The sequence below is a fragment of the Dromiciops gliroides genome, chromosome 4 (genome assembly GCF_019393635.1).
Source record: "Dromiciops gliroides isolate mDroGli1 chromosome 4, mDroGli1.pri, whole genome shotgun sequence".
Classification (NCBI taxonomy): domain Eukaryota; kingdom Metazoa; phylum Chordata; class Mammalia; order Microbiotheria; family Microbiotheriidae; genus Dromiciops; species Dromiciops gliroides.
In genome coordinates this window covers 153641432-153653615 of record NC_057864.1, presented here as the reverse complement: position 1 = coordinate 153653615, position 12184 = coordinate 153641432, and the positions used below count along the sequence as shown (strand labels likewise).

General features: G+C 40.7%; 1 protein-coding gene across 8 annotated transcripts in view; it reads right to left on the bottom strand.

Annotated features, from left to right (window-relative positions):
• DCAF8 (DDB1 and CUL4 associated factor 8) overlaps positions 1-11892 on the bottom strand; it is a 49356-nt gene extending 37464 nt beyond the window's left edge. For 2 of the 8 annotated variants that reach the window (XM_043962990.1, XM_043962994.1), the window contains exons 1-2: positions 11132-11892; positions 10744-10815 (exon numbers count right to left, since the gene is read on the bottom strand). The gene's annotated coding sequence lies outside the window, so the exon portion shown is untranslated. Of the gene's footprint in view, positions 1-3978; positions 4044-10743 lie in introns of all 8 variants that reach the window. The other 6 variants (XM_043962989.1, XM_043962996.1, XM_043962992.1 and 3 more) reach the window with 5 other exon arrangements.
• Positions 11893-12184: the final 292 nt, after the last annotated feature.

The window sequence follows — 12184 nt, the reverse complement described above, 5'->3', positions numbered from 1 at the left end:
AAAGCAAGAAGGCCCATTTAGCTGGACTGTAGACTGGAAGAAGTGGTATAATAGATGAGACTAGAAAGATAAGTTGGCGCCAGCTTACAACCAAACAAAAGAAGTTATATTTTTTTCTTCTAGAGGCAATAGTCACTGGAGTTTAATGAGAAAGAATATGACATAGTAAGACCTGCATTGAAGGAAAATCACTTTGGTGGCTGTGTAGAGAATAACCTAGAGTGAGAAGAGACAAGTGGTTGTGCTGGTACCTCAACTCAACTCATGGTTGTCTTTTAAGTATAAATAAAGCGGCCCTGGAGTCAGGAGGACCTGAGTTCAAATCCAGCCTCAGACACTTAACACTTACTAGCTGTGTGACCCTGGGGAAGTCACTTAACCCCAATTGCCTCACTTAAAAAAAAAAACAAGTATAAATAAGGGCTGTCATGTGGAAAGATTAGACTTGTTCTGCCTAACTCCAAAGGACAGAATTAGGAGTAATGTGTAGTAGCTAAAATGAGGCAAGTTTAGGTTTAGCATAATGAAAGACTTCTTAACCCTTGTACCTTGTACCCTGTACCTTTAATATTTAGGATCCCCTCACTGGAGGTCTTCATGCAAAGCATGAATGAGTTGAATCAGAAGAAGAGATTCTTTTTAAGATATGGATTGGACTAGATAGATAGCAACCACGGTTCCTTGAAACTCTGAATTTCTGTGTTTTAGTTGCTTTCCCAGTTCTCATTACTATTCCTCTAGGTCATCTGGCTTAGATAGCAAGAGAGTGCCAGGAGTCCAACTTCATCCCCAATGACAAATATTCTTTAAGTGGTTATAAAGCTAGGCTTGTTTTAAGTTCAAGTCCTTTGCAGGAAGGAAGAGATCCTTGATAAAAAGTATTGATAGAATTAATTGCTGAAAGCAAAGTGGGGGAGAAAGAGGAGAGCAAAGAGAGACTCCTGTAAATGATTAACATTTGCTAACTGGATAACTGGATAATTTGAAGACAAAAACCTTACAGTCTGGGAACATCTAAAGAGGTCAACCCCACCTAAAGGTGGGAAGAATTGATCATGTATTCTCTGGCAGTCATTTTTCAGGCACTAGAGTTTGGGAGAATTAGCAAAGGACTGGGCATTAAAAGCCCCAATTTCAAATACAAGTTCCACCAGGGAATGTAAGTTTACACATTTCCTGGTGGAACTAGGACCTCAATTTCTCCTGGGATCAAAGCCCTAGAGAAAAAAGTAGTGCTACAGAAAAGACAATAAAAATGCAAACCTTATCTTTGGAGTAGAATGTTATAACTCAGGCACAAAGAAACACAAATTTCAGTCAAGAAATGATAGCATGTTTATTTACATAGTGCATTAGCATTTACAAAGCACTTTGTATCCATTATCTCCTTTGATATTTGTAACAACAGTATATGGCAGACATACTTCCATTTTATTGAAGAGTATGAAGTATTACAGTTCCCACTAGAGAGATGACAAAACTGATCCAGAGAGGTCATATGCTAGCACTTGGTGGAAGCAGGCATGGAATTCAGAGCTTTCAGTTCTAGTGCTCTTTCAGCCAGCCCTCAGTGCCTTTCAAAACAAAGAAGAAACCTAAAACCAACTAACAACTAAGGCAGTAGGGTTCAGAGGGAGACTAATTGCTTGAATTGGAAGCAGGCCAATATGCTGCATTTGTGCCTCATAACTCTTACACAGCAACCACCACGCAACACAATCCTAGTTTCTCATCTCCAGCTAAAAATCACACTTGCCCAAATCCACTGTTCTCCCTCCTGAAATTTTTATCCCATTCCCAGCAATATCGAGGTTCACATCTTCCATGTGAAATACAAACCAATGCCAATCATGCTGGTTTTGGAAGAGCTCCTGAGCTTGATGATCCAGGTAACTGGGAAGTGTCATGGGTAAACCCCACTGTGTATGTTCTAAAAATAACCCCCACCAAATTGAAAAATAACTAGTAAACTGTTGGGGGGGGAGGGGCGGATCAGAGGCCATTTTAATGTCTATTTTAGAATTGCCCGTGGCCCTGACATCACATGTCTTAATAGACCAGGGTTTTCAAACATTAACCGACATATGATAAAACATTAACTAAATCCAAGCATAGAAACAAAGTACAGGCTTAAGAAGATTCATATGTGCAGAGCCACGTCTCATTCAAATGCACAGGGACTACTTTCTTGTCCTTATTGCAACAAGGGAGATCTATCTGTACAAGAAACCATGTTAAAGTAAGGTCAAGTAAAATTCAACTGAAAACTCACAACTAACAAAACCAAAAATATTCATGAGAGTTGGCCAAGGTAAACTGCATGTTACAGTGATCCAAAAAGTTAGAATCTAGATCTCCACATCTGGGGTGAGGAAGCTGGGAGGATTTCTATTTCAACGGAAGCAGCCATTCAGTCCATGCAGAAGCCCTAGTATCAATATCCTAGCTCAATATTCCCCCAGCTCTTCATTCTCTATTGTCAGTGATGATGAATAATACCCAAAATGCTTACTTGAGTGAAGTGGCATAGAAAGAATGCTGTGAATTTTCAATTTTTATTCTTACACAGTGAACCCCCAGGTCTGGAGAGCACACAGGTAAATTGGCCCAAGGCAGAAAAAGAGAATAAATCAAAAAGTCCAAGCAGACAAGTATTGGGATAGGGCCCATTAAGTGACCAGTGAACTTCCAGCCTGGACGAAATAAGGAGACTCTTTCTCAAAAGTTAAAAAAATGTAAAAAGCAAAAAACACCAAATGTTTGTTGAAATGAATTTCAGATCTAGGATCCACACTAACTAGCCTTATCTGATAGTCTTTCCTTTAGTTCTAAAAGATAGAAATATCAAGAAATTAATGTTGCCTTTGATGTCACCATTAAGACAATTCAATTCCCAGCCCTGACACATATACTCAGTCTAATATATATGAGTCAGTCCAATATAAGTCATATAAAAGTCAGTCCAATCTCTATGCAATATTCTCAGTGTCCCCTAGAGCTCAACCTTGCCCAACACTCCCCATTCTGGATTACCTGGTGGTTTAAAAAAAAAAAGTCCAAATGATAAAACACTTTATAATTTGCTCTAAAAATCAAAGGGTGAGAGAAGGGAAAACTTCAATTATTAATATGATAGGAATCTGAAAGCCATCCAGTGTATGGATGCTCCTGGGAAGGTAACTGTCTTACGCTGTTCAAGGCTGAACAGCTCTTTGTGGCTGATCTACATCCAAAGTCCAAATCCACTTTTTTGTCATAGGTACCACATTCCATCTGGAATCAACCAGTCCTTCCTTGCCTGTAGTCTTACCTTTTGCTTTGTAGCAGAACTGATTCATTTAAAATCTACTCTTCACATTCTTTTGCTTTCCATATCATGAGCAAAATAACGCTAAGGCATGCTACCAAGGCTAAAAAGTACTATAAATAGTTGCTAAATAAAAGCTTTCTACAGCAATATTGATGAGATGACCCAAAGGTTATTAAAATGTATTCTATTTAGAGAGGTGGCCCCTCAAATCAGAACAGTAGCCTTAAGTTTCTATTCATATAGAGAATTCTAAAGAGGAAAACCTGTACCTAGTACCCACTTCGGTGGAAGGTCAGAAAAAGAGTTCTGACTCTAAAGGAATTTAGGGAGCTAAGCCAACTGTTCTACCTTAAATATCACAATAGTACATCAATTATGTGACTTCAGATTCAATCCAAACTATAGGCTTTTACCACCCCCCAGTGGCCCAAGTTGATACCCACAGGTTATTTTCCCACACATTAGGTCTGGATAGGGATTTTTTCCTCCAATGGAAAAGAAACCAGAATTTGACTCTAAACACTAAATACCCCATTCTTTTTAGATTAGTAGATTCACTTAATTCTTTGACAATCATTTTTCTTCAAAATAAAACAAAGTTCAAACTACATTGAGACTTTAAAGAATTTCATGGTGTGTTTCCTCCACCATTCCCATATGACCCCTACCTTATTCTCAGGCTGTTTGGGGTCTTGAATGTGTTCTTCCAGACTTCACATAAATTATATATGTTCTAAAGGGAAAAAAAGGCAGCTCTTTCAATTTATCTATTTTACTATGTGGGCCTATTTCTAGATTTCTACATGTTGGTATCATACTAGGCTTGCCTAGAGTAGGCTGTACAGCGCTTAGTCCTCCAAGCATTACATTCAACATTAAACATAGGCAAAACCTAAGAAAATCCTGATACAACTCAAAACTGTCCTTAAAATCTCCAGAAATCTTTGCTGATACTTTCATGAAAAGTCTTAATTTTGTTGAAATCAGAGGTAAAGAAATTTTCTCCATGGGGTCCACCATATAAACATCACTCTTCCATTTCTCTCCAAGTTCCTTCTTTGACTCTTGAAGTTATATAGTATACCCAAGATGGAAGCTCTTAAAGCACTATCCCAGTCAAAACCCCTATAGGGAGTTATCTACACTGGGCTGAATACCTCAGCCAAGCCACAAGCCAGGTGCTGCTTCTTCCTTTCTCTAAGTAGGACCTCCTCTCTGTTTAAATCACCAGCTCTTCTTTCAGAACCTTCTCCCTAAGTGGTTACAGTTTATTGTTCCTTACACTAACTACAATGTCCCAGAAGGAATGTCAGGCTGCATTGTAACCTGAGGAGAAGAGGGAGCAGCCCCTGTGAGAAGGCCTACAAATTCTTTTTAAAATAATGATGTTCAGGTTCCTTCATCTCAATATAAAGGATACTAGACTGAATAACTTCTAAGTTTTCCATTTTGTTTCCACTAAGGAATTCTAAGACGTTCAAGAATTGATGGAGACCCCAGTTCCTATGCACACAGTTGGTTGCACTATTTTTTTTTTCCAGTAATTTTCCAAATATTTCTCAGGCAAAGAAACAGTAGCCCAGGGGCAAGAAGAGCAGAAACCCCTGCCTCTACCCAAAGGCTGAACTCACAGAAAAACAATCAAGGAGGAGGTGAAAGTCAAGGACATCCAGAAAAGTCACTCCAACCTTTGTCATGTTAGAGGCCAGGGTCTAATGCTTGAGTAAGGGTCACAAAACAAACACCTGAAAAATATAGCAGCAAACACAGCAAGCAGAAAGTTGGAAGCTTAACCAAGATGAGAAAAACTCCTATTGGCAAAGGCAGGGAGGGCCCACTTCAACTTTCTGGCTATGTTAAGAGGAATGAGGAAATAGAGAAATAATGAGAGGAAGGACATTGGTGATTCAGGTTGGAACCAAAGCAGAGCTACCTAAACTAATGACAAACACCTAAAGTTTAGTTGTTTTTTGGTTTTAAAATTTAAAAATTCCCGGGGCAGTTAGGTGGCACAGTGGATAAAGCACTGGCCTTGAATTCAGGAGGACCGAGTTAAAATTTGGCCTCAGACATTTGACACTTACTAGCTGTGTGACCCTGGGCAAAAAAACAAAACTTAAAAATTCCTCAATGTCACCAGCCATCTAATGCTATATTTCTTTACTGTAATAAGAGCAAAAAGCAGAGTGGATAGAAAACTGGCCTTAAAGCCAGGAAAACCTATGTTCAAATCTTGCCTTGCACACATAACCCCAGAGAAAAGTCACTCTCAATGTCTCTAAGTTGCAGATGACCTATATTAGTAGAAGTTTCCTCACCAATAAAATCACAAGGCCAATCTCTATTCCCATGGTATTAATTTTCAACTCAAAATTTTAAAGTTAAGAATTTGAAATGCACTATACATATAATTCATCTACAAAGACTGCTAAAACTCTATACTTGTCCATCATCCAATTACTTTAACATTCTGCTAAGAGTTTGCTTACTCCCACTTATGAGAAAACCTGCATCAGTTACCAGGAGAGAGCTTTTTCAGTGTGATTATAATATGAAATTAAAGTATCCTAAGCCAGATCTACACTAAGGAATCAACTAAATTTTCATGTTTATGATGGGCAGTTTGTTTGTTTGTTTTGCTCAGGGCAATGGGGTTCAAGTGACTTGCCCACAGTCACACAGCTAGTAAGTGTCAAGTGTCTGAGTCAGAATTTGAACTCAGGTCCTCCTGAATCCAGGGCCAGTGCTTTATCCACTGCTCCATCTAGCTGCCCTGACAGGCAGTTTTAAAATAACACTAAAAAGTCTATTAAAAAAAAAAACATCGATCTGTGAGGTCTATATAAAAAAAGTCATTGATATGTGTACATAGACAAAAAAGTTTTTCCTCTCCATGCCTAGGGCTGAGTATCTTTGTTGCCTAGGTCCTAGCTGGGTGAAGGTGAATAGGGATGAAGCCCCAGCTTAACAAGGATAATCTGTAAAATTGCTGCAAATAAATAATTGAGAGTTGACTCGTGTAACACATAGTCAATATGTCACGGACCTGTACTGTGTAACACCACAAATAGCTTTAGAAGTGAAGTCAAACTTCTCTGTTCCTTTCTCGTAATAAGGGTTTATAATTCCATGGCACTTTACAGATAGAACATCTTCATATCTGATATTCCTACAACCCTGTAGGCTTTATTAATCATACATAGTATATGAGGAAACAGATTTTTTAAAAGTTGAGTGATTTGATCAAGGTCACACAATTAAGTGACAGATGGGATTTGAACCTAGGTCTTTTTCCACTACACCCACGGTGGGAAAACCCTTAAGATACTTTCTGAAGAACTGTCAACATAATGGGATGAAAGATGTACTTGGAATCTTAAGAAATGGGTCTGAGTCCTGGCTATGACCACTTTGGTGGGCTTCAGTTCCTTCCAGCTCTAATATCTGTGATGCTGATTCAATCTATATATGTATTTTTTAAACTGTCATCACTGGGACTTTACACCAACTTGATCTATATTGGTATATACAGTCTTATTTTTAAAAATATTATATGTGCTAATACTCCATAAAGTCTGATGTTTCCTCATGAAATGAAAGTGACCATGGATTCTCAAAGACTATGCTAAGTGGGTGTTTTACTCTGGCAGGTCCCACCAAGCTGTTAAGACTTGAGTAATAAACTGCAAATCTAATCCTATCTTTTACAGGAAGCCTTTCCCAACTCTACTTAATTCTTGTGCCTTCCTTCTTTTAATCACTTCCTTTTTACTCTGTATATAGCTTGTTTGTGCATATTTGTTAGCTAGTGGTCTCCCCCATTAGACTGTGAGCAACTTGAGGGCAAGGATTGTCTTTTGACTCTTTATACCTAGGGTTTAGCAACAGTACCTGGCACGTGGTGGTCGATTAATAAATGTTTACTTTCTAATAGACTAATGCTTCAAGGTCCAGTGAAGTAAAGCAGTAAAAGTCAGAGAGACTCATCAATAAGTTGGCCACAGTGTGATGCATTTTTTGGCTTAAGTAATTCTTAAAGACTACCTACTAAATGTATAGAGACACTACAGTGAAAAGCATATCCACACTGACAAAATAATAGATTAACAGAAATATCAAACTGTCTTCGAAAAGCCTTTGTAGAAAATGCATCCTAAGCCTTGAGAAATTTCTATAGCTTTCTCTCATTAGTACATCATTCAAGGTACAGAGTTATTAGACTATTTCGAAAATCAGAGAAAGCCTGATCAAGAGGAAATGAAGTATAAGACAAAAGAACTAAAGTCTGTTAGCCACCAAGAGAGTGGAAATGGGAGAAAATTAGGTATCAGGACAATGATTAAGGGGGAAAGGTCCAAGGGGAACACCCCACAGTTGTCTCTGTTTTATGGGCATGAAGAAGGGAAGAGAGCACTAGGGCTAAATTCTTATCACTTCCAAGAATACAGATTCAGTAGTATTTGCAATTTATGAGGTGAATCAACACAAAGGACAGACATTCAAAGAGATGCACCTACCCACTTTAACAGTCACATGACAGTGAAGCCAACTACTAACCCCTGTACTTATACCACAGTTCTCCAACAGCGGAACTGAATCAAATTTTTTGGGTGGTAGTTTTGTGGATATTTCTCATTAGAATCATTAATTTGGACAGCAAAAACAATCTAATGATATATATTCACATTGTCCAGAGAAACAGAGTAAGGTACTTCGGGAATATGAAAGAAAATCTTGGGTTTGGTTGGAGCGAAACCCTAAAGACTGGGATACCTCTACAAGTTGGATTTCTAGAGCATGCTTCCTTTCGAAAAGTGCTTTTGATGTCCCAATATCCAAAACTACTTTCTTATCTTCACTAGAGGCAGAAGAAATTCTTTTTTTTTAGGTCCCACTGCATCCAAGTGTCTATCAGGGGAAAAAAACTGTCATTTTTGTCTAGTATGGGTGTCTTTACCTCTTAGCAAAGAAATCAGACCCAGGCTATTGAAAGCAATTATCCTGCACAGTGACTTTAAGTGAGACAAACAGCTTTCATCCCAGATCCTATCAACTTTACCAGTTTTCTCCAATGCCATTGTCTACTCTCCAGAGGTATGGTCAGGCAAGAAAAGAGACAGGAAAGCCTGCTTTTCCTTGTGCTATCCTCCTACTTGATAGCCCAGTCTAGCCCTCTGAAGATGAAGGCATAAACTCAGCACGCCTGGCCTCTTGTCCCCTGTTTACTTCTAAAAGAAATGAGATCATTTCGTGACCTAGTTCTGGGAGATGTAACCTGTTATCAGGATTGTATGTTTTTTAAAAAAGCTTTCTCCATTAGGGAAAGATGAAAATGTTATTATGGGGCATTAGGAGAAAAGGAGGAGAGCAGGAATTACAATATAGTAAACTTTTGATTATAAGTACTCATGCAGGGGAGAAGACCAAAATAACAAACAATTCAAATATCATTTATATTTAGCTCTGACATGCAGTCAGACACAAGCATTCCCATATTCACTGTTTAATCTTGGCCTGACCCTTATAGCTTAATAGTTGGATTACAGACTTAGGATCTTACTTTTTTAAGAGTAGGAAGTATCCTTCCAAGCCATATAATCCAATACCCTCATTTTACAGATGAGGAAACTGAGGGTTTGAAAGGTTAAGTGACTTGCCCAAGATCACAAAGGACCCTACAGAATCACTTATCTGAAAAGATCCTAGGTGGTCATGAATAACCCACAAAGCAGATTGGTGAGAGTTAACTAAAGAAAAAAAACACAATTTTCTTCAAAGGAAAACTTTTACCTTTTGATTGAAAGCAAAAGTATTATCTGATGAATAATTTACTTAGATCTACTGGAAAGACATATAAAGGAGCAGATTAAAGGGCTCACTGGCTATCATTGTTATGTTCAGAGGCAAGCAACCCTAGGTATTTCCCAATCAGACACTGTGGGACAAGGGTTTTTAACCCAGGGTCCATGAACTTGCTTTTTGAGTATTTTGCTAACCATATTTCAATATAAGTGGTTTCTTTTGTAATCCTGAGTTTTATTTTATGCATTTAAAAACATTATAACAATCAAAGGTCCATAGGCTTCACCAGTTTGCCAAAGGCATCCATAACACAAAAAAGATTACACACACACACACACACACCCCCTTATAAAACTCACAAATCACTCTCCTCCCCCCTACTACAAATAAAAATGGAATCTACTTTGGGATCTACCAGCTGCACTGTCCAAATTCACCATCATAAAGTTCACATAGTATGGACAGGTCACATCACCCTCTACTTTCAAGAAAATTAAAAGATACATATAGAAATTTCACTGACATCATTTGACATTTAAATGCAAAGTACCATGAAGAAAGAAATAGAAAGATTATAATTTTTCTACCTCTCCTTTCATCTACCACAGTAACCAGAATAAACCATTCTATTGGATACACACCATGATTCCTATAAATCATTAAAAACTCCCCAGCCTTTTTTGTTTTTAATCAATGATTATTACCAAGGAATACTCTGGTTCCCCCAAAAAGCTAGAGTTCTAAGTAATAATTCTCAAAGATCTGAGGTTTTATCAGCATAAGCTTCACTGATGCTGGATGGAATTAGTCTTCATGAGTTGCTGTGATGGAAAAAAGGGAGCCAAACTTTTGGTAACAAGCTTCTTAAAACTTGGTTAGTCTGGTTCTCAGGCAGTATTTTATAACAAAGGCCATCATCAGGTCTTTACTCAAAACTTTTCTTGCTTGGTAGGATCTGAAGAGTTTGAGCACAATAGCCCTGGTTAACTTTCAGAACCCAGTCACACCCGTCAGGATAAAGAAACGGAATAGGGCTTTAATGAAAGAAAAATAATCACAGTGGCTTAAAGTAATATAACACTTTAACAGTTTACATAGAAGTTAGGTATTTTAGACAAGATATACTCTTATCTTTCCCTAGCTTTGAAAGAAGCAGGCTGCTGTGTTCTTCCCTCCTAACTTTAGAGAAGGTAAATTTAAGACCACAAGAAGGAAAGAGATTTAACTTGACTCAGTGGCAGAACCAGTTCAAAGGCAGACTGATTCCCAGTCAATTAACAATATAAAATTCAGGGCAGACACGAAACAAACGAAGGAAGTCATGCATCAGCACAAGGAAGGTACATTCACTTTTGGCACAACAGGAGCTGTTCAAAAGCAATATAGCAACACTTGAGGACAGAAAATAAAGACTCCCACAGCCAATTAAACCTACAGAAGGAATTCTGGTTAGCCAAATATAATGACTAGAGTTGGATCAAAAAACAGGAACACCACCCTATGTTTTAGGGAAAGCCTGGTAGGATGTTTATGAGCACAATGGTCAGCAACTAAGCATAAAGGCAGGGCCTGATAGAATCATTTATGTCCTGAGCCCAGGAATTTAAAAGTTGATTTCAACTCCTACTCACCTTCCCACTTTATGGCTGAAGTAAGGTCTGGCTGGACTCCTGAGAAAATAGCTCTGTAGATTCACTGAAGGACTGAGAAAAGTTACAATTTAAATGGCAAAAATGTCACACCTAAGGAACATTGGAACATACAAACACCCCTTTTTGTAGCATACTGTTCTGGCTCACAATGAACTATTTAAAGTCCAAAATGAAATATTTATCTAATGTGACTACTGAACATCTAAAAAGCAACACAGGGGTGCAGGAAAAAATGGTATCAGGCCAATCACTGGTCGGAAACCAGTGCCATAATGGAACATGAAATTCATTAAAAAAACAAAAACAAAAAGACACGGAACCCAAAGAAAGCTGTAAATAACAAGAAGCCTCATCGCAAGGAAGTCACCTAGAGAATGCTGATAAACGCCAGAGCCAGTTTGTTTACACCGAGACTCCAGCAACACATCATGGGAGTCAGAAATTCAAGCCACCAGATGCTTTCCGACTAACGGGGTCCAAAAAGGACCTTCCTGGGGGTGGGGGGGAAGGGGGACCTGAGACTCGAGAAGCAGGGAAGAAATGACGCCCAGAACCCCAGGGCTGCTTCCGAGGGGCAGCCCTGACCCCTGCCCTGCTGCGAGAGGCAGCACTGGGGCCTGCACATTTCAGGACAGCGCGAAGGGAAATAGGCACCGGCGAGGGTCGAACCAAGTTCCCAGGGAAAGGGAATTAAGGTCACCCGAATGAGGTGTCCGGCAGGGAGAGAAGGCAGCTGGCCAGGGAGGACTGAAGCGGGGGCAGGCCGAGGAAGGGGGAAGTCGGGTCCCACAGGGCAAACTGGTTCAGTCTTGGGACAAGGAGGGCCGGCCGCAGGGGAAAATGGGGGACAGGCCCGGGGAGGGGGGGCAGGCTGGGCCTCAGCGGGACACGGACCGAGCAGGTCAAGGGGTGTCCGGCTGGGGCGGTTACAAGCCCGGGAGCCGGCGAGGCTCGGCGCCCTGCTCCCCGCTTCGGGGCATCCTCCTGCCAGCGGCTGCTCTGGCTGCTCCGGGCCGGGCCGCCTGGTCCGCTGCCACCGCTGCCGCCGCCATCTTACACTGGCCAGCCGCCGCCACCGACGCCACCGACGCCGCCGCCGCTACCGCCGCCGCTGCCGCCGCCGCCGCCGCCACTCTCTGCGCTTGCGCCTGCGCCGCCGCGCTTTCCGGCCCCGTTTGCGACGAGGCACCCGAGACCTGAAGAGTGGGTAGGGCGCGAGCTCCCGTCCCCCAACCCTTCTCTGCAGTCTCGCTGGGCGGGGTGAGGCTGGCAGCTAACGGAAGACCTGAGGTCAAGCGCGTGCGTGTTGGGGCTCCAGAAAGCCCCGAGGCGGTGGCTGAGGCGCTCCTTCCACTGGTCGAGGACTAAACGTGCCGGACTGTCACCGGCGCTGATAAAAATAGTCTCCGCATCCCAAGGG